Source organism: Macaca fascicularis, chromosome 3 (assembly GCF_037993035.2).
Source record: "Macaca fascicularis isolate 582-1 chromosome 3, T2T-MFA8v1.1".
Lineage (NCBI taxonomy): Eukaryota > Metazoa > Chordata > Mammalia > Primates > Cercopithecidae > Macaca > Macaca fascicularis.
Genome location: NC_088377.1, coordinates 73,833,065 through 73,852,175, shown reverse-complemented (window position 1 = coordinate 73,852,175; position 19,111 = coordinate 73,833,065). Strand labels below are relative to the sequence as shown.

Sequence of the window (19,111 nt, the reverse complement as noted above, 5' to 3'; positions counted from 1 at the left end):
CACTGCTACAGAAGCTGCAGAGGACAGGGAGCCAAAACGAATTTTTATTTATTTATTTATTTTTTGAGACAAGTTCTCACTCTGTCACCCAGGCTGGAGTGCAGTGGTACAATCATGGCTCACTGCAGCCTCCAACTCCAGGGCTCAAGTGATCTTCTTGCCTCAGCCTCCCAAGTAGCTGGGACTACAGGTGCACGCCACTATGCTTGGCTAATTTTTAAATTTTTTTTTTGAAGAGATGGGGGTCTTGCTATGTTGCCCAGACTGGTCTTCAACTCCTGGACTCAAGCAATCCTCCCACCTAGGTCTCCCAAAGTGCTGGGATTACAGGAATGAGCCCCCATGCCTGGCCTTTATTTTTTATAAAATCTTTGGACTAGACTTAGGGCGAAAGGGATCCTCAAGATTGCCTAGACCAGCCTCCTATCAGAGACAATTATGTCAAATACAAGGCTACACAGATGATGTAAATAATCTATATTTAGAAAAGACTGTGGTTAAAAACAGACTCAAAGCAGCTGACCAACCCACTGCTCAACTGATTTCCAACCAATGCAGTTGGCAGAATAATGCCATTTAAAGTTGACCTGGGAAAAAAAATCTTTTAAGTCAGGGGTCAGCAAACTATGGCTTGTAGGCCAAATCTACCCTGCCACCTGGTTTTGTATGGCTCACAAGTAAGAACGATTTTTACATTTTATTTTACTTTACTTTTTTTGAGACAGGATCTCATTCTGTCACCCAGACTGGAGTGCAGTGGTGCCATCATAGCTCGTGGCAGCCTCAAACTCCTGGGCTCAAGTGATCCTTCCATCTTGGCCTCTAGAGTAGCTGGGACTACAGGTGTGAGCCACCATGCCCAGCTGATTTTTACATTTTAAACGGTTGAAAAAAAAATCAAAAGAAGAAGAATATTTTTTGACACGTAAAAACTAATGAAATTCAAATTTCAGGCTGGCTACAGTGGCTCGCGCCTGTAATCCTAGCACTGTGGGAGGCTGAGGTGGGAGGATTACTTGAAGCCAGGAGTTCAACACCTATCTGGGCAACATACCAAGACTCCATCTCTACAAAAGTATTTTTATAATTAGCCAGGTGTAGTGGCACGCGCCTATAGACCTAGCTACTCAGGAGGGTGAGGCAGGATTGCTTGAGCACAGGAGTTTGAGGCTGCAGTGAGCTACGACCATGAAATTCCACTCCAGCCTGGGTGACAGAGTGAGATGAGAGCCTGTCTCAAAAGTAATAATAATAAGTAAAAATGAAATTCAAATTTCAGTGTCTATTAATAAATCCTTTTTTTCTTTTTTCTGAGAAGGAGTTTCGCTCTGTCACCCAGACTGCAGTGCAGTGGCACAATCTTGACTCACTGCAACCTCTGCCTCCCAGGTTTAAGTGATTCTCCTGCCTCAGCCTCCCAAGTAGCTGGGATTATAGGCACATGCCACCACGCCCAGCTAATTTTTGTATTTTTAGTAGAGATGGGGTTTCACCATGTTGGCCAGTCTGGTCTCGAACTCCTGACCTCAAGTGATCCTCCTGCCTCAGCCTCCCAAAGAGCTGGGATTATAGGCATGAGCCACTGTACCCTACCAGAGCCACTGCACCCAGCCATTAACATAATGTCTTTATTACACACTTTATGTCCTCATGATCTGGCTCCCATGCCTATGTATTTTTACCAACCTCATTCCCCACAAATATACATACACACACACACATTTTTACACACACACATTATTCACATGCACACGCACACACATACACAAACACACACTTTTTTAAATTTTGAGTTAGGGCCTTACTCTGTCACCAAGGCTGGAGTGCAGTGGTGCAATCTCAGCTCACTGCAACCTCTGCCTCCCTGGCTCAAGCGATTCTCCCACTTCAGCCTCCTGAGCATTTGGGACTACAGGCAGGCACGATGTCTGGCTAATTTTTTGTATTTTTAGTAGAGATGGTGTTTTGCCATGTTGCCCAGAGTGGTCTCAAACTTTTGGGCTAAAATGATCCATGCGACTCGGCCTCCCAAAGTGCTGGGACTACAGGCTTGAGCAATCGCGCCTGGTCAAACACACAATTTATGGCTCAAGGAATACTAAGGACTTTTTTTTTTTTTTTTTTGAGACGGAGTCTCGCTCTGTCACGCAGGCTGGAGTATAGTGCAGTGGCACAGTCTCGGCTCACTGCAACCTCCCCCTCCCAGGTTCAAGCAATTATCCTCCCTCAGCATCCTGAGTAGTTGAGACTACAGGTGCATGCCACCATATCCAGCTAATTTTTGTATTTTGAGTAGAGACAGGGTTTCACCATGTTGCCCAGGCTGGTCTTGAACTCCTGACCTCAGGCGATCTGCCTGTCTTGGCCTCCCAAAGTGCTGGGATTATAGGCATGAGCCACTGCACCCAGCCTATGTCATGTGTTTTTATTCCTCTACACCCTTTCAAATGTTGCTTCTCTGCCTGGAATCACCATATCCCCCATGTCATGAAGCAAGTCCTACTTCTTCATGGTGTAGATCAAGTGGCCTCCCCTATACCACATTATTTCCACCCCATCAACCCAGAAAATCAGTCAATCACTCCAGTTGAATTATCTTCTATCACTGCACCCAGCACTCAATAGGTGTTAAATATTTCATGAATTAAATATTTTATGAATTAAATAGAGTGGAACCTAAGCAGTTATTAAGAACTGAACAAGGGGTTGGCTGCAGTGGCTCACACTTGTAATCCCAGCACTTTGGGAGGCCGAGGCAGGAGGATCACTTGAGGTCAAGAGTTCGAGATCAGCCTGGCCAACATGGTGAAACCCCATCTCTACTAAAAATACAAAAATTAGCCAGGCATGGTGGCAGGCGCCTGTAATCCAAGCTACTTGGGAAGCAGAGGCGGGAGAATCACTTGAATACAGGAGAATCTCTTGAACCTGGGAGGTAGAGAGGTGGAGACTGCATTAAGCCGAGATCGCACCACTGCACCACTGCACTGCACTGCAGCCTGGGCGACAGACCGAGACTCCATTTCAAAAAAAAACTCAACAAGGGCCAGCATGGTGGCTGACACCTGTAATCCCAGGACTTTGGGAGGCCAAGACAGGTGGATTGCTTAAGGCTAGGAGTTTGAGACCAGCCTGGCCAACATGGTGAAACCCTGTCTCTATTAAAAAAAAAAAAAAAGATAAAAAATAAAAAGAAACCAGTTATTTGGCTTTGGTCCAGCAGGAATCAAGCTAATTCATACTACATGACCAGGCAGGGTCGCTGTAAAGACCTTGAAGTCAGCAGGTCTATCGGCAGAGACGCATCACTTACTGTAGCATAATTCCACTAAGAATGAAGAATGAACCATAGGTGAGTGAAGAGGTAGCCAGAAACAGACAAATGGTTTAAGAGGAGCTAAAATAAATGGGATAAGCTAAAGGACTTTTTAAGAAGGTACATGAGAAGGCCGGGTGCTGCGGCTCATGCCTATAATCCCAGCACTTTGGGAGGCTGAGCTGGGTGGATCACCTCAGGTCGAGAGTTCGAGACCAGCCTGACCAACAGGGAGAAACCCCGTCTCTACTAAAAATACAAAATTAGCTGGATGTGGTGCCACATGCCTGTCATCCCAGCTACTCAGGAGGCTGAGGCAAGAGAATCACTTGAACCTGGGAGGTAGAGGTTGCGGTGAGCCGAGCTTGCACTATTGCACTCCAGCCTGGGCAACAAGAGTGAAACTCCGTCTCCAAAAAAAAAAAAAGAAGATGCATGAGGCAAATGAGGCAACACACAATAACTAAGAATGGGCAATGCTCCTGAGAACGACTGACGGGCACCAGAACCTCAAAGCCAGTCCCCAGGAACCCTGACACAAGACCCAAAGAGGAATGCATAATGCATGGGCGCCATCCTCAAGAGGCTTCCAGTCTTGTCGAAATGATCAGACAAATAATTACTGGTCATGTTTGAAAAACCAGTGACTTTGGCCAGGAGCGGTGGCTCACACCTGTAATCCCAGCACTTTGGGAGGCCAAGGCGGGTGAATCACGAGGTCAGAAGTTTGAGACCAGCCTGGCCAACATGGTGAAACTCCATCTCTACTAAAAGTACAAAAATTAGTCGGGCGCCTCTAATTCCAGCCACTCAGGAGGCCGAGCCAGGAGAATCGCTTGAACCCGGGAGGCGGAGGTTGCAGTGAGCTGAGATCCCACCACTGCACTCTAGCCTGGGCAACAAGAGCAAGACTCCATCTGGAAAAAAAAAAAAAAAAAAAAAAAAGGCAAACCAGGTACTTGAACCTCTTTCCAACCAATGACACTTTAATGAGATTGGCTGGGCACAGTGGCTCACACTTGTAATAATCCCAGCAGGATCATTTGAACCCAGGAGTTTGAGATCAGTTCTTGAGAACATAGCAAGATTCCTTCTCTTTAAAAAAAAAAAAAAGAAAAAGAAAAATTGGTGGGGCATGGTGGTGCACGCCTGTGGTCCCAGATACTCAAGAGCCTGAGGCAGGAGGATGGCTTGAGCCCAGGAGTTCAAGGGTACAGTGAGCCGAGATCAGGCCACAGCACTCCAGCTTGGGTGACAGAGTGAGACATTGTCTCAGAAAAAAAGCAAGACCATCAGCCTTGAGTTTGAAAGGAAATGTACATTTCCTCCACTAAAAGTTAGAACTGATTTATACATCCCCAGCTGACCACTAGGCCTGATATACAGCTCAGAATTGTTGACACCTGCCTTCTGGGTTGTAATGTGGTCCCAAGGAGAAAACAGAATATTTTTGGCTTTTTTTCAAGACAAAGTCTCACTCTGTCGCCCACACTGGAGTGCCAATGGTGTAATCATAGCTCACTGCAGCCTCAACCTCCTGGGCTGAAGTGATCCTCCCCCCTCAGCCTCCTGAGTAGCAGAGACTACAGGCACACACCACCACACCCAGCTAAGTTATTATTATTAATATTTTTGTAGAGATGAGGTCTCACTATGTTACCCAGGCTGGTCTTGAATTCCTGGCCTCAAACGATCCTCCCATCCTGGCTCCCAAAGTGCTAGGATTATAAGCATGAGCCACAGTGCTGGCCAAAATAGAACATTAGAGACACACTTTACATTGAATTTACTTGGAAGGCTGATTCTTTGTCCACACCCTCCCTAAGACAGCGAGCTGGATTTTAGGACCTTAACTCTGCCCCTGAAATGGTCAGGCCAGGGGAGATGGCCTTTACCTTTTGGATTACAAGAGTATCAACTCCCTCCCTGCTTGATTGAGCAGCAGAGCAAACTTGGCCACAGCTCCTTTTAGCTCTTCCCATCCTGCTCTGCAAAATGCTGTACCTCCCTGTACACTTCTGATTTCCTCCTTTTTTATTTTTATTTTTACTTTTTTTGAGATGGGGTCTCACTCTGTTGCCCAGGCTGGAGTGCAGTGATGTGATCTCGGCTCACTGCAACCTCCGCCTCTTGGGTTCAAACGATTCTCCTGCCTCCCGAGTAGCTGGGATTACAGACGCCTGCCACCACGCCTGGCTAATTCTTTTGTATTTTTTAGTAGAGACAGGGTTTCACCATGTTGGTCAGGCCAGTCTCAAATTCCTGACCTCAAGTGATCCACCTGCCTCAGCCTCCCAAAGTGTAGGAATGACAGGTGTGAGCCACCACGCCTGGCCAATTTCCTCCTCTTTTCATTGTCTCTACCAGGAGTGACTCGCAATCCATGTGTATTTAAAATTCTCGTGGCTATAGAGGAAAAAAATCTGCTGAGTAAGGTCAGTTGCTTCAAAGTAAATTGTGTACATCAGAATTCCACACACAGAAAAATCATTGCCGGAGAATGGACTCTGGATTCTTCATATTTGGCTCTAACAGGGAGGGAGAGGGCAGGGCCAGGGGTAGAAGACATGCCGGTGGGAAGGTCTATTCTCAGATTCTCAGACACAGAGGCTCCCAGGCCCCATCCGGACCACTGCCTTCTGCAGCTCAGAACAGAACTTCTGCCTGGCTGGCCCCAGCTACTTCATCTGGGGCAAGCAAAGGACCAACGGATTTAAAAACAAAACAAAACAAAAAAGTCACTGCTGACAAGGCCTTCTTGCCCCTAGTTCCAAAGTACAAAAGCAAGTTTTCCTGCAGGACCAGGCCTCGGAGGCCTGATTTTGGATAAGAGGAAAAAAGCTCCTCGCCCAAACAAACGCTTTCCAACTTCTCAATCTCTGTATCTTTCAACAGGCTTCTAAGATCACCTTACTTCCTTCACCTTGTTAGGACTGACCTCTTACCTTCACCTGTGTAAGGAAAAATTAAAAGCCTGTACAGAGGTTGTGAAGGTCACACACAATTGCGAGAACCAAGCTTATTTGCTTTGGTAATAGGGATAAATTTGTTCAGGTTCCCGGGCATTGAAAGAGTACACAGTATAGCCGGGCATGGTGGCACGTGCGTGCAATTCCAGCTACTGGGGAGGCTAAGGCAGGAGAATTGCTTGAACCTGGGAGGCAGAGGTTGCAGTGAGCCGAGATTGTGCCACACTGCACTCCAGCCTGGGCGACAGAGCGAGACTCCGTCTCAAAAAAAAAAAAAAAAGAGTACACAGTAGATTTTGAAAAGCTTCTGAATCAGAGGAGAGTCAAACAGGGAACTCCCTATAACAAGGGCTGGGATCCTCAGCACATGCACTTACACTATATTTTATTTTATCTTTTGTTTAGAGATGGAGTCTTGCTCTGTCACCCAAGCTGGAGTGCAGTGGTGTGATTTCGGCTCACTGCACTCTCTGCCTCCCGGGTTCAAGTGATTCTCACGCCTCAGCCTCCCAAATAGCTGGGATCAGAAGTGTGTGCCACCACACCCAGGTAATTTTTGTATTTTTGGTACAGACCGGGTTTCACCATGTTGGGCAGGCTAGTCTCGAACTCCTGACCTCAGGTGATCTGCTCACCTCGGCCTCCTAAAGTGCGGGGATTACAGGTGTGAGCCACCATGCCCGGCCTTATGCTATATTTTATGATTAAAAAAAAAAAAAAGCCAGCGCAGCCATAAAAAAGAATGACATCATGTCCTTTGCTGCAACATAGATACATCTGGAGGCCGTTATCCTAAGTGAATTAGCGCAGGAACAGAAAACCAAATACCACATGTTCTCACTTAAAAGTGGGAGCTAAACTGGGTACATGTGGATACAAAGACGGGAAAAACACAGTAATGGCCACGTGCAGTGGCTCACACCTGTAATCCCAGCACTTTGGGAGGCCGAGGCGGGCAACTCACTTGAGATCAGGAGTTCGAGACCAGCATGGCCAACATGGTGAAACCCTGTCCCTACTAAATATACAAAAATTAGCCAGGCATGGTGGTGGGCACCTGTAATCCCAGCTACTCAGGAGGCTGAGGCAGGAGAATCACTTGACCGCAGGAGGTGGAGGTTGCAGTGAGCTAAGATCACACCATTGTGTTCCAGTCTGGGCGACAGAGCGAGACTGTGTAAAAACAAAAAACAAACAAAAAAAAGGATACTGAGGACTACAAGAAGGCAGTGGAAGGAGGGCAAAGACTGAGAAACTACCTACTGGGTACCGTGCTCAAACCCTGGGTGAGGGGATCAATCATACCCCAAACCTCAGCATCATGTGATATACCCATGTAACAAACCTGCACATGTACTCCTTGAAGCTAAAATAAAAGTTGAAATGATACGTAATATAACCAGCTATTCTGGGAAGCTGAGATCTTCTGCATGCCACATAGTTGACATCAATTTTTAAAATTCAGGTGAGGAGTAAATGCCGGCCGGGCGCGGTGGCTCATGCCTGTAATCCCAGCACTTTGGGAGGCCGAGGCAGATGGATGACCTGAGGTCGGGAGTTCAAGACCAGCCTGGCCGACATGGCGAAACCCTGTCTCTACTAAACATATAAAAATTAATCAGGTGTGGTGGCCCGCACCTGTAATCCCAGCTACTCAGGAGGCTGAGACAGGAGAATCACTTGAACCCAGGAGGTGGAGGTTGCAGTAAGCCAAGGTTGCACCACTGCACTCCAGCCCAGGTGACAGAGCAAGACTCTGTCTCAAAAAACAGTGAACTGCTAGCAGATAGACAAACGTTTAACAGTTCAATGCATAAAAACATTCCAATGACAGCAAAAAAAACCAAGAAAAGGCAAATCAGACTCACGTGTCTCCAGTGCTAGATTTCTAGTAGACCACACTCTTCTCTTCCTGTTCCTTCCCTAGATAAAAATGCAGAACAAAGTTCTGACTACAGATTTCTTCAAGAAAGACCTGTGGATTCTGCAAGAGCAAGAGCCTAGAAAGAGAGAATGAGGAAATGAACATCGTAGTCCACACACAAAACAGGAAAGAGGGAGGCTGTCTGGCTTCACTCTCTCTCCTGGTACGACTGGCACAAAAACGGGTCAGAGGCAAAATTTCCTAAGACTGCTTCCTCTGCGAAATGCTTTACTCCTACCCCCTTCAATCACTGTAGAGTCAACATACTCTTTTCTATGGCTTCAATTCTGCAAGGTTCAGGTCTGACAGGAAATCACATATACCTGATTAGCAGGGTACAAAGGCAAGGGAGAGGGAAAGAGAATCTCTTGGGAGAACTAAATGCATAGACAAAGAAGCAGACTTGGGCGGGTGCGGTGGTTGATGCCTGTAATCCCAATACTTTGGGAGGCCAAGGCAGACGGGCCACTTGAGATCACGAGTTCGAGACCAGCCTGGCCAACATGGTAAAACCCCATCTCTACTAAAAATACAATAATTAGCCTGCTGGTAACAGTGTGTGCCTGTAATCCCAGCTATTTGAAAGGCTGAGGCAGGAGAATCGCTTGAACCCAGCGGGCAGAGGCTGCAGTGAGCCAAGATCATACCATTTCACTCCAGCCTGGGCAAGAGAGAGACTCTGTCTCAAAAAAAAAAAAAAAAAAAAAAAAAAAAAAAAAAAAAAAAAAAAATTAGCCAGGTATGGTGGCACATGCCTGTGGTCCCAGCTACTCGGGAGGCTGAGGCAGGAGAACTACTTGATAAACCCCGGAAGCAGAGTCTGCAGTGAGCCAAGATCGTGCCTCTGCACTCCAGCCTGGGTGATAGAGCGAGACTCCATCTCAAAATAAATAAATAAATAAATAAATAAACAAACAAACAATAAATATAATGAGGGGACAGAGACAACAGCCTTCCAAGATGAATCAGAGAAAGGATCTCTTGCCCAATTACAAGGGAGCAAAGACAACAGGTGTGTGTGTGTGTGTCTCTGAGATAGGGTCTTGCTCTGTCGCCCAGGCTGGAATGCAGCCATGCAATCATAGCTTACTGCATCCTAGAACTCCTGGGCTTAAGCAATTATCCTGCCTCAGCCTCCCGAGTAGCAGGGACTACAGATGCACACCATTATGCCCTGCTAATTTTTCATTTTTTGTAGAAACAGGGTCTCGCTATGTTGCCCAGGCTGACCTTGAACTCATGGCCTCAAGGGATCCTCCCACATCGGCCTCCCAAAGTGTTGAGATGACAGCTGTGAGCCACCACACTGGGCCTGCAGTTTCTTATAAACATATACTTACCATAAGACCCAGCAAGGCCGGGCACGGTGACTCATGCCTGTAATCCCAGCACATTAGGAGGCCGAGGTGGGCGGATCACCTGATGTCAAAAGTTTGAAACCAGCCTGACCAACATGGTGAAACCCTGTCTCTATTAAAAATACAAAATTAGCTGGGCCACCATGCTGGTAATCCCAGCTACCAGGGAGACTGAGGCAGGAGAATTGGTGAACCCTGAAGGCGGAGGTTGCAGTGAGCTGAGATCGCGCCACTGCACTCCAGCCCGGGCAACAAGAGCAAAATTCTGTCTCAAAATAAATAAACAAATAAATAATTATACTGATGGAAAGGAGCCAGACACAAGAGCACATACTGTATGGTTTCAGTTATATGAAACACTAGAGGCCGGGCACGGTGTCTCATGCCTGTAATCCCAGCACTTTGGGAGGCCAAGGTGGGTGGATCACGAGGTCAGGAGTTTGAGACCAGCCTGGCCAATATGGTAAAACCCCATCTCTACTAAAAATACAAAAAAATTATCCAGGCGTGGTGGCGGGCGCCTGTAGTCCCAGCTACTCGGGAGGTTGAGGCAGGAGGATCTCTTGAACCCAGGAGGCAGAGGTTGCAGTGAGCTGAGATTGCACCATTGCACTCCAGCCTGGGTGACAGAGTGAGACTTGGTCTCAAAAAAAAAAAGAAAAAAAAAAAGAAGAAACACTAGAAAATACAAATGCTATAATGACAAAGATCAGATCAGTAGGGCTAGGAGTTGGGACAAGGGGCTGACTGGAAAGAGGCCCTAGGAAACTTATGGGTGATGGAAATGTGATTGTGGTGATAATTACAAGCATGAATAAATTTATCAAAATTCATCAAAATGTGCACTTAAAGAGTGCATTTTATTGCATTTAATTATATATCAATAAAACACTGGTTTTAAAAAAGTCTCTCATGGGAGGCTGCTCTAGGCAACCTTGAGGATCCCTTTAACCCTAATTCTAGTCCAAGGATTTTCTAAAAAATAAAAAAGGCCGGGCGTGGTGGCTCACGCCTGTAATCCCAGCACCATTTGGGAGGCCGAGATGGGCGGATCACAAGGTCAGGAGATCGGGACCATCCTGACTAACATGGTGAAACCCCGTCTCTACTAAAAATACAAAAAAAAATTAGCCAGGCCTGGTACCAGGCACCTGTAGTCCCAGCTACTAGGGAGGCTGAGGCAGGAGAATGGCGTGAACCCAGGAGGCAGAGCTTGCCACGGTGAGTCAAGATCTCATCACTGCACTCTAGCCTGGGCGACAGAGCAAGACTCCATCTCAAAAAAGAAAAAAGAAAAAAAAAAAAAGGTTGGGCATGGGGACTCACACCTATAATCCCAGCACTTTGGGAGGCTGAGGAGGGAGGATCGCTTGAGCCCAGGAGTTCCAGATCAGCCTGGGCAACATAGTGAAATGCCATCTCTACAAAAAATAAAATAAATGAGCCAGGCATGGTGGTGCATACTTGTAGTCCCAGCTACTTGGGAGGCTGAGGCAGGAGGATCACTTGAGCTCAGGAGTTTGAGATTCCAGTGAGCTATGATTGCACGGCTACACTCTAGCCTGGGTGACCAAGTGAGACCCTGTCTCTTAAAAAAAAAAAAAAAAAAAAGGAAAGAAAAGAAGGAAGGAAGGGAAGGCATATATTAAATCATTTGAAAATTTTAAAAGTCCTGACTACTTTGTTTCACCAACATGATAGTGACAGGCCTATGGTCATGATATTGAAAACCTACTTGGCACTGTAATACAGAAATCTTGGATTTTATTATTTTCCTCCCTGATCCTCATTCCAGTATCAGTCATCAAATATTTAAAAAGTAATAATATGCAAATCATACATAAAGAAAATATAGTGGCCAGGTACAGTGGTCATGCTTGTAATCCCAGCTCTTTGGGAGGTAGAGGCAGGTGGATCGCTTGAGGCCAGGAGTTTGAGACCAGCCTGGCTAACATGGTGAAACCCTGTCTCTACTAAAAATACAAAAATCAAAAAATTAGTTGGGCATAGTGGCCCACACCCATCTACTCGGGAGGCTGAGGCAGGAGAATCCTTTGAACCCTGTAGGCGGAGGTTGGAGTGAGCCGAGATCGCGCCACTGCACTCCAGCCTGGGCAACAGAATGAGACTCTGTCAAAAAAAAAAAAAAAAAAAATTAAAAAAGAAAATAAAATATAGTAAATATATTTAATGAATGAAAACATGATTTAATTCCCAACTTGACGTTGTATCGTTATAACAATGTATCTGGTAAGTACTTATTTTAAAATTCTAATTCTAATGGGAAAGAAGACAAACTCGGACACTTCAACTCTGAGTTTGGGGATTGCCCCAGTCTTGCACTGAGGGTGCTCCTGTGTGCAAGGGATTGCATCATTCATTCATGCTGTTTGGCAACATGCGGCTGCTGTAAGATTAGACAAGTGAAGTTACCCAAAACATAAATCAATGAAAAGCAAGCCTGAAGATTCTAGGAAATGATCTGCCTATGCGATTAAGAAGAAATGTAGACTCAGAGAGGAAGCCTGGAAGAGGAAAAGGAAAGTCGGCAAAATCAGAAAGTTGGGTGCAGGGAAAGCACAAGCCAGGACTCACGCTGTGTCCTGGGCCTCCGGGGCTCCTTTCGGCTGCAGGGGGCCAGCGCCGGCTCCAATGCTCAGGCGAGCAGTTCCCAGGGAGGTGAACTGTGCAGACTCAGGGCCTCCACTGAACGCTCTCTTGAAATCTGCTGATAAGCAGGGTGGCTTCTGATGAGTTCTGCAAGTGCTTCTGTAAACTGGAGACACCAGATCTCTGTTCTGCAAAGCTGGGCTGGGAGGACGCTTTGGCCCCGCCCCAGGGGAGGGGCTCCCGAAACCAGCCCTCTCCTCCTCCGGGGGCTCAGCGCCTGTATTCCGAGAAGTGCAGGGTGCGGAGTGAGCTTTTGCTTTTTCCGCAAAGCCGCGCCCCGTGGCACCTCCGCTTTAAGCTCCTGGACCTTCAGAGGCTGCTCCGCGCTGCCGCCACCACCACTTAGGATCTAAGGGTAGGTGAGGGAAGCAAGGGACCGCTGCACTGATTTTGCAATTAATAAAACCCCGTCGGGGGGCCTCTTTTGAAATCCACGTTTGGCATTATGCGCTTGCAGCACTGTAGGTCCCAAAAGAACTTCAAAGACTACTTATATTCTTTTTTTTTTTGAGATGGAGTCTCTCTCGGTCGCCTGGGCTGGAGTGCAGTGGCACGATCTCGGCTTAGTGCAAGCTCCGCCTCCTGGGTTCACAGCATTCTCCTGCCTCAGCCTCCCAAGTAGCTGGGACTACAGGCGCCCGCCACCACACCCAGCTAATTTTTTGTATTTTTAGTAGAGACGGGGTTTCACCGTATTAGCCAAGATGACCTCGTGATCCGCCCACCTCGGCCTCCCAAAGTGTTGGGATTACAGGCGTGAGCCACCACACCCGGCCAAGACTACTTATATTCTCAATTAAAATGCAACCATGAGTAACAAAATGAGTCTTTGCACCTTGTTTTTATTTTATTTTTAATTTTTATTTGTTTTTAAATAGAGATGGGGGGGCTCCCGTTCCTGGGCTCAAGCGATCCTCCCTCCTCGGCCTCCCAAAGTCTTGGGATTACAGGTGTGAGCTACTGCGCCCGGCCTATTTCTTTTTAAAATTTTTCTGGCCAGGCTCGGCGGATCAAGCCTGTAATCCCAGCACTTTTGAAGGCTGAGGCAAGCGGATCACCTGAGGTCAGGCGTTCCAGACCAGCCTGGCCAGCATGGCAAAACTCCGTCTGGAGCAAAAATACAAAATTAGCGGGGCATGGTGGTGCATGCCTGTAGTCCCGGCTACTTGAGAGGCTGAGGCAGGAGAATTGCTTGAACCCCGGGGAAGGAGGTTGCAGTGAGCCACGATCGTGCCACTGCACTACAGCCTGAGCAACAGAGTAAGACTGGTTTAAAAATATATATATGAATTCCATGTGTCACTTGCCCAGCTCCTTGCATGTAACTACAACAAATAACGGGTGTTTCCCCCAAACATTTACCACTAGAGTTAGCTGGCTAGAGCTGGGCATCGAGGTCCACTCTAAAACACAACCTGAAACCTCAAAGGCTGACAGTCTGCACTCCAGGCTCACTCTACGTTGCTTACCCACACAGAGGATGCAATCCCTGGGGTGGGACACTTGGTCACAGCATCTCTGCCCTTAGCTACAGGACCCTCGTCACCAAAACACAATTTTTTTCCTTTCCCGAGGCTGAGTCTCACTGTTTCCCAGGCTGGAGTGCAGTGGTGTGATCTCAGCTCACTGCAACCTCCGCCTCCTGGGTTTAAGTGAGTCTCCTGCCTCAACCTCCCCAGTAGCTGGGATTACAAGCACACGCCACCATGCCCAGCTAGTTTTTGTGTTTTTAGTAGAGACTGGGTCTCATTAGTCTCCAACTCCTGGGCTCAAGTTACTTGGGAGGCTGAGGCAGGTGAATCGCTTGAACCTGGGAGGTGGAGGTTGCAGTGAGGTAAGATCACGCCACTGCACTCCAGCCTGGGCAACAGAATGAGAATCCATCTCAAAAACACACACAAAAACTATCCCGGCCCGCGGGATAGTCGAAGCAGGCCCTGGAGGAGGGGGTGGGAATTTGGGGAACAAGAGATACGAGAAATGGAGACAAGACAGTGTCAAGTCTCTTTTAATGGCGGTAATGCAGTGCCTTATATACACTTGGAGGGAAAAGGGTTGGGCCAAGGCGAAAATGATCTCATAGTGGAGGCGTGGCCAGATAGGTATTGGTTTCTCTGGTCGAACGTCATGTTGCACCTGCGCTGTCAGGTAGTAATTTTCACGGGCGCGGGAAAAATGGGTGAAGAAGCAGCAGGAAGAGCGCCATCTTTTATGAGGTATTAATACAGGGAAAAAAGGCAAAGATAGGGAGAAGGTAGAAGGTGGAAATGAATAGAGCTCAGGCGTTTTTAATCGTCAGTTATTATTCGCTATGGCCGGGGCGTGCAGCTCCGGACAGGTCCCCCTTTTAATTATTTTATGATGAGAAAACGACCCCTCGGGAACTGCGCCTGTCTTAGGTTGGGTCAACTCATCCCCACCTTCTAGGCCCGTCATGGGATAAGGCAGCAGCAAGGGCAGCCCTCCTGTCTTAGGCTCCGATGGGGATAGTGTCCTCTTACCCGTCATTGACTGTCCAGTTCAGCACACAGGAGAAGTGGTCTTATTAAGGCAAATAAGACTCACCATTTTCAGTCATCTCAAGGCGATGATAATGGACCTGTATAGGTTTGGCCTGGAAGGCCTCGATTTGTTGTCTGACGAATGCCATAAGCTTATTAAAGATTATAGGCCCGAGAGTGAGAAAGAGAAGAAGAGTAAGTAAAGGACCAAGAAATGGCAGGAGATAGGGGAGAAGTCCATCGAGTCCAGTCCACAAGGGATTAGCGACCAGACCTTTTCTGAGCTCTTCTAGTTCTTCCTGTAAAGTCTTTATCTTATCTCTGACGATTCCGGATTTGTTGGCGTAAAAACAGCACTTTTCATTTCCATGACTGGTCTGGCATTAGGTAAGCTGTCTTGCCCGAGCAAGTCACCTGGGTGATTCTGTCTGACGGAGGTTCAGATACCTGTCCCCCTCTGCAATTACAAGGCTGGCCGTATTGTTTTCGTAATAATTCTCTTGCCTTACGAGGGTCACCAAAACCTGCATAGACTGTCACTATGTTATATAGAGCGATTATTCTCCAAAGGAATCTCATGTTAGGCTTCATTTTCTGAAAAACAAAAAGGAAAGAACTTCTCAGGGAGATTTATCTTCCCTGGACTGACAATGGTTATGATTTATTTGTCTTACCAATCTTTCAGGCAGCCATCTGGCTGCATCATTTTTTTTTGTGAGAAGATGCATACTGAGCCTCTTCCCCAAATTAAAACTGGATCGGGGCCATGCCATGAATTATCAAGTGGATCTTTCCATTTTACCATTGCAAACTGTTTTTGAGATTCAGGATGCCAGAAACGATCGGCAGCCGATTTTCCATGACTGTCCAAATTTAAAAAATTAAGGATAAACAGGGCATGATTGAGTATGTTTCTAGGGGTACCCATCACGGGGTACCAGCTCCCCCCTTTTAATTTTGTGATAACAGTTTTTAAAGACAGATGAGCTCTTTCTACTATACCTTGTCCTTGGGGATTGTAGGGAATACCTGTGGTATGTTTAATTTGTAGGGTATTACAGAATTGTAAAAAGGTTTTGGCTATATAACCAGGGCCATTGTCTGTTTTGATTTGTTTGGGTATTCCTAAAATAGAAAAGCAATGTAATAAATGAGCTATGACATGTTTGGTGGCCTCTCCTGTTTGGAGAGTTGCACTGACGAATCCACTATAGGTGTCTATGCATACATGGATATATTTTAGCTGACCGAATTCTAAGTGGTGAGTAACGTCCATTTGCCAAATTTCGTTGGGGATGAGTCCTCGGGGGTTAACTCCTAGATAGGGAACAGGCAAATACGTTATGCAGTTGGCGCATTGTTTAACTATTTGTCGAGCTTGTTCTCTGGTAAGTTTAAACATGAGTCTTAAGGTTTGGGCGTTTAAATGATGCAAGGCATGTGCTTTTTGTGCTTGTTGCAAATTGTCTGTAGTGACTGTGGCTATGATTTTTGTTGCCGCGTCAGCTGTTGCGTTACCTTGTGTTAAAGGTCCCGGTAATCCTGAATGTGCTCTAATATGCCCAAGAAAAAAGGGAGTAGTCCTTTTTCGAATAAGTTGTTGACATTGTAAAAATAGGTTAGCTGTGTCTGAAATATGTTTAATTTGAGGCACGGTCTCTAAGAGGGGTATTGAATGAGCCAGGTAGGTGCTGTCTGTGTAAATGTTAAGTGGCTGACAAGGAAAAGCTAATAGTGCTGCAATTATAGCTTGCAATTCGACCAGCTGAGCTGATGTATAAGTGGTCTGGAATTTAACTACTACATTATTGTAGGTGTAAGCGGCAAGTCCTGTGGAAGATCCATCAGTGAAAATTAGTAATGCGTCATTGAGAGGTTCTTTACTGGTAATATGGGGAAACACAAACGCATGAAGTTTACAAAATTGAATAAGTTTGTTAGGTGGGTAATGGTTGTCAATCGCGCCAGTATAAGAAGCGCAAGCAATTGGCCAGGCTTCCGTATTTTGTAATAGCCAATGAATGTGTGATTGAGTGTAGGGCTGTATAATGGTAGAGGATTCTTTTCCAAAGTATTTTCTACTGTTTTCTCTTCCCAAGATAATTAGATCAGCTATGGCATCATAATAAGGCAACAAAACCTTTTTAGGGGAGGAGGGCAGGTGTACCCACATAATGGGATTGTTCTGCCAAAATAGGCCAGTAGGGGTTATTGTTGTGTTAAAAATAAGGAATATTAATGGCTGAGAATAGTCAATACTGGTAACAAATTGTGTTGCAATGGCATGTTCTACCTGTTGGAGTGCCATTAATGCTTCTTTAGTAATGGACCTGGGAGATTTTGGATTAGAGTCTCCTTTTAATATATCGAAAAGAGGTTTTAACTCTCCTGTAGTGAGTTTTAAGTACGGTCGAAGCCAATTTATGTCTCCCAGTAATTTTTGGAAATCATTTAAAGTTTTTAAATGATCACGACGTATAACGGCCTTTTGATTAATGATTTTGGGTCCATTAATTTGAAAACCAAGATAGGTGTATGGATCTTGTAATTGTACCTTTTCTGGGGCTATTTGTAGTCCAGCTGCTGCTAACTCTTGTTTGAGTTGAGCAAAGCACTGTAACACTTGTTCGCCAATTTCTCCTGCTATTAAAATATCATCCATATAATGTATAATATACATTTGTGCCCACGTCTTTCTGACTGGCTCTATAGCAGCAGCTACATATTTTTGACACAAGGTAGGACTATTAGCCATACCCTGAGGTAAGACTTTCCATTGATAGCGTTTCATTGGTTGTTTAAAATTTGTAGATGGAAGACTAAAGGCAAATCTTTTTTGGTCAGCAGGATGAAGGGGAATTGTAAAAAAGCAATCTTTAAGGTCAATAATGATTTTAAAATATTTTTGAGGAATCGCAACCGGTGAAGGTAATCCTGGTTGTAAGGCACCCATAAGGATCATAGTGATATTTACTGCTCTTAAATCTTGTAAACGCAAAGCATGCCTACAAGACCAAAAACCTCATCACCTGGGTACATGGTAGATAAGTAAATAATGGTCTGCACCCCAGACGCAGCAAATCAGAAACTTGGAGGGCAGAGCTCTGCAAGCTGTGATTGAACAAGCCTCCCAAGTGAGTTTCATGCACACTGAAGGCTGAAACTCAATGAGAACCATTGTTTTAACCAATTAAAATACAATCTTCAGGTGGTTCATATACACTGCCAAAATTGAGAAAGCTTGAGAATCACTGAATAGTAATAATTATTTTCAGATGGTACTCGACAAATTTACAAAAACTGCAAACATGCAAGACCCGCCCAGCCATCCGTACATCCACTGGGATCCACTCCCACGATCACCCTTGAGGGAAATGAGACCCTCCTCCATATCTTGCGGAGGCCTTGCAAGGTTAGAACGGGAGCTCACCTTTAAAATATGCTCTGTCTGAGCGACCGCAGCCACGACTTGCGGATCGACCTCCTTCCTATCTATTAAATCTCTAATGAGGTTCCAATAAGAGAAAACGGTCACAGGAATTTTTTCTGGCCCAAAAGTATTATAATAGTCCTGAAGACAATCCCCTACTCTACGCCATATTTTGATATCAATAGTTCCTTCCTGTGGGAACCAAGGGCAAGTATCTTTTACAAAATCAAAAAATTTAAACAAGTCATTACCTTTAACCTTTACTCCTCGTATCTTTAAAGCCTCTTTTAATTGTCCTACATATATTTGATGTTGACTTAATTCTTGTCCCATTTTGGACGCCTCACTTACCTTCGATCCTGACGCGGCAGGTTCCCGCGGTGATCAGTTTAATTCCTTTTGTCTTTGTTAGCGGTCGACCGTCCTTTGGCGTCCTCTTCCTCACAGAGTCCCTCGTTTCCAGGTCGCTGTTCGGGCGCCACGTATCCCGGCCTGCGGGATAGTCGAAGCAGGCCCTGGAGGAGGGGGTGGGAATTTGGGGAACAAGAGATACGAGAAATGGAGACAAGACAGTGCTCTGATCAAGTCTCTTTTAATGGCGGTAATGCAGTGCCTTATATACACTTGGAGGGAAAAGGGTTGGGCCAAGGCGAAAATGATCTCATAGTGGAGGCGTGGCCAGATAGGTATTGGTTTCTCTGGTCGAACGTCATGTTGCACCTGCGCTGTCAGGTAGTAATTTTCACGGGCGCGGGAAAAATGGGTGAAGAAGAAGCAGGAAGAGCGCCATCTTTTATGAGGTATTAATACAGGGAAAAAAGGCAAAGATAGGGAGAAGGTAGAAGGTGGAAATGAATAGAGCTCAGGCGTTTTTAATCGTCAGTTATTATTCGCTATGGCCGGGGCGTGCAGCTCCGGACAAAAAACCAAAAGCATAATAAAA

The 19,111-nt window shown here is 45.9% G+C and overlaps 1 protein-coding gene and 1 long non-coding RNA gene across 3 annotated transcripts in view; both read right to left on the bottom strand.

Annotated features, from left to right (window-relative positions):
• LOC135970133 (phosphoserine phosphatase-like) overlaps positions 1-12,345 on the bottom strand; it is a 35,707-nt gene extending 23,362 nt beyond the window's left edge. The window contains exons 1-2 of one of the 2 annotated variants that reach the window (XM_065541917.1): positions 12,163-12,345; positions 8,154-8,285 (exon numbers count right to left, since the gene is read on the bottom strand). The gene's annotated coding sequence lies outside the window, so the exon portion shown is untranslated. The remainder of the gene's footprint in view (positions 1-8,153; positions 8,286-12,162) is intronic. The other variant, XM_065541918.1, reaches the window with a different exon arrangement.
• A 1,889-nt stretch (positions 12,346-14,234) lies between these two features.
• LOC141409853 (uncharacterized) lies at positions 14,235-18,759 on the bottom strand. The gene is made up of 2 exons (XR_012432390.1): positions 18,520-18,759; positions 14,235-15,332 (listed from the first exon to the last, which is right to left on the bottom strand). It is a non-coding gene; the product is annotated as an uncharacterized lncRNA (long non-coding RNA).
• Between the last annotated feature and the right edge of the window lie 352 nt (positions 18,760-19,111).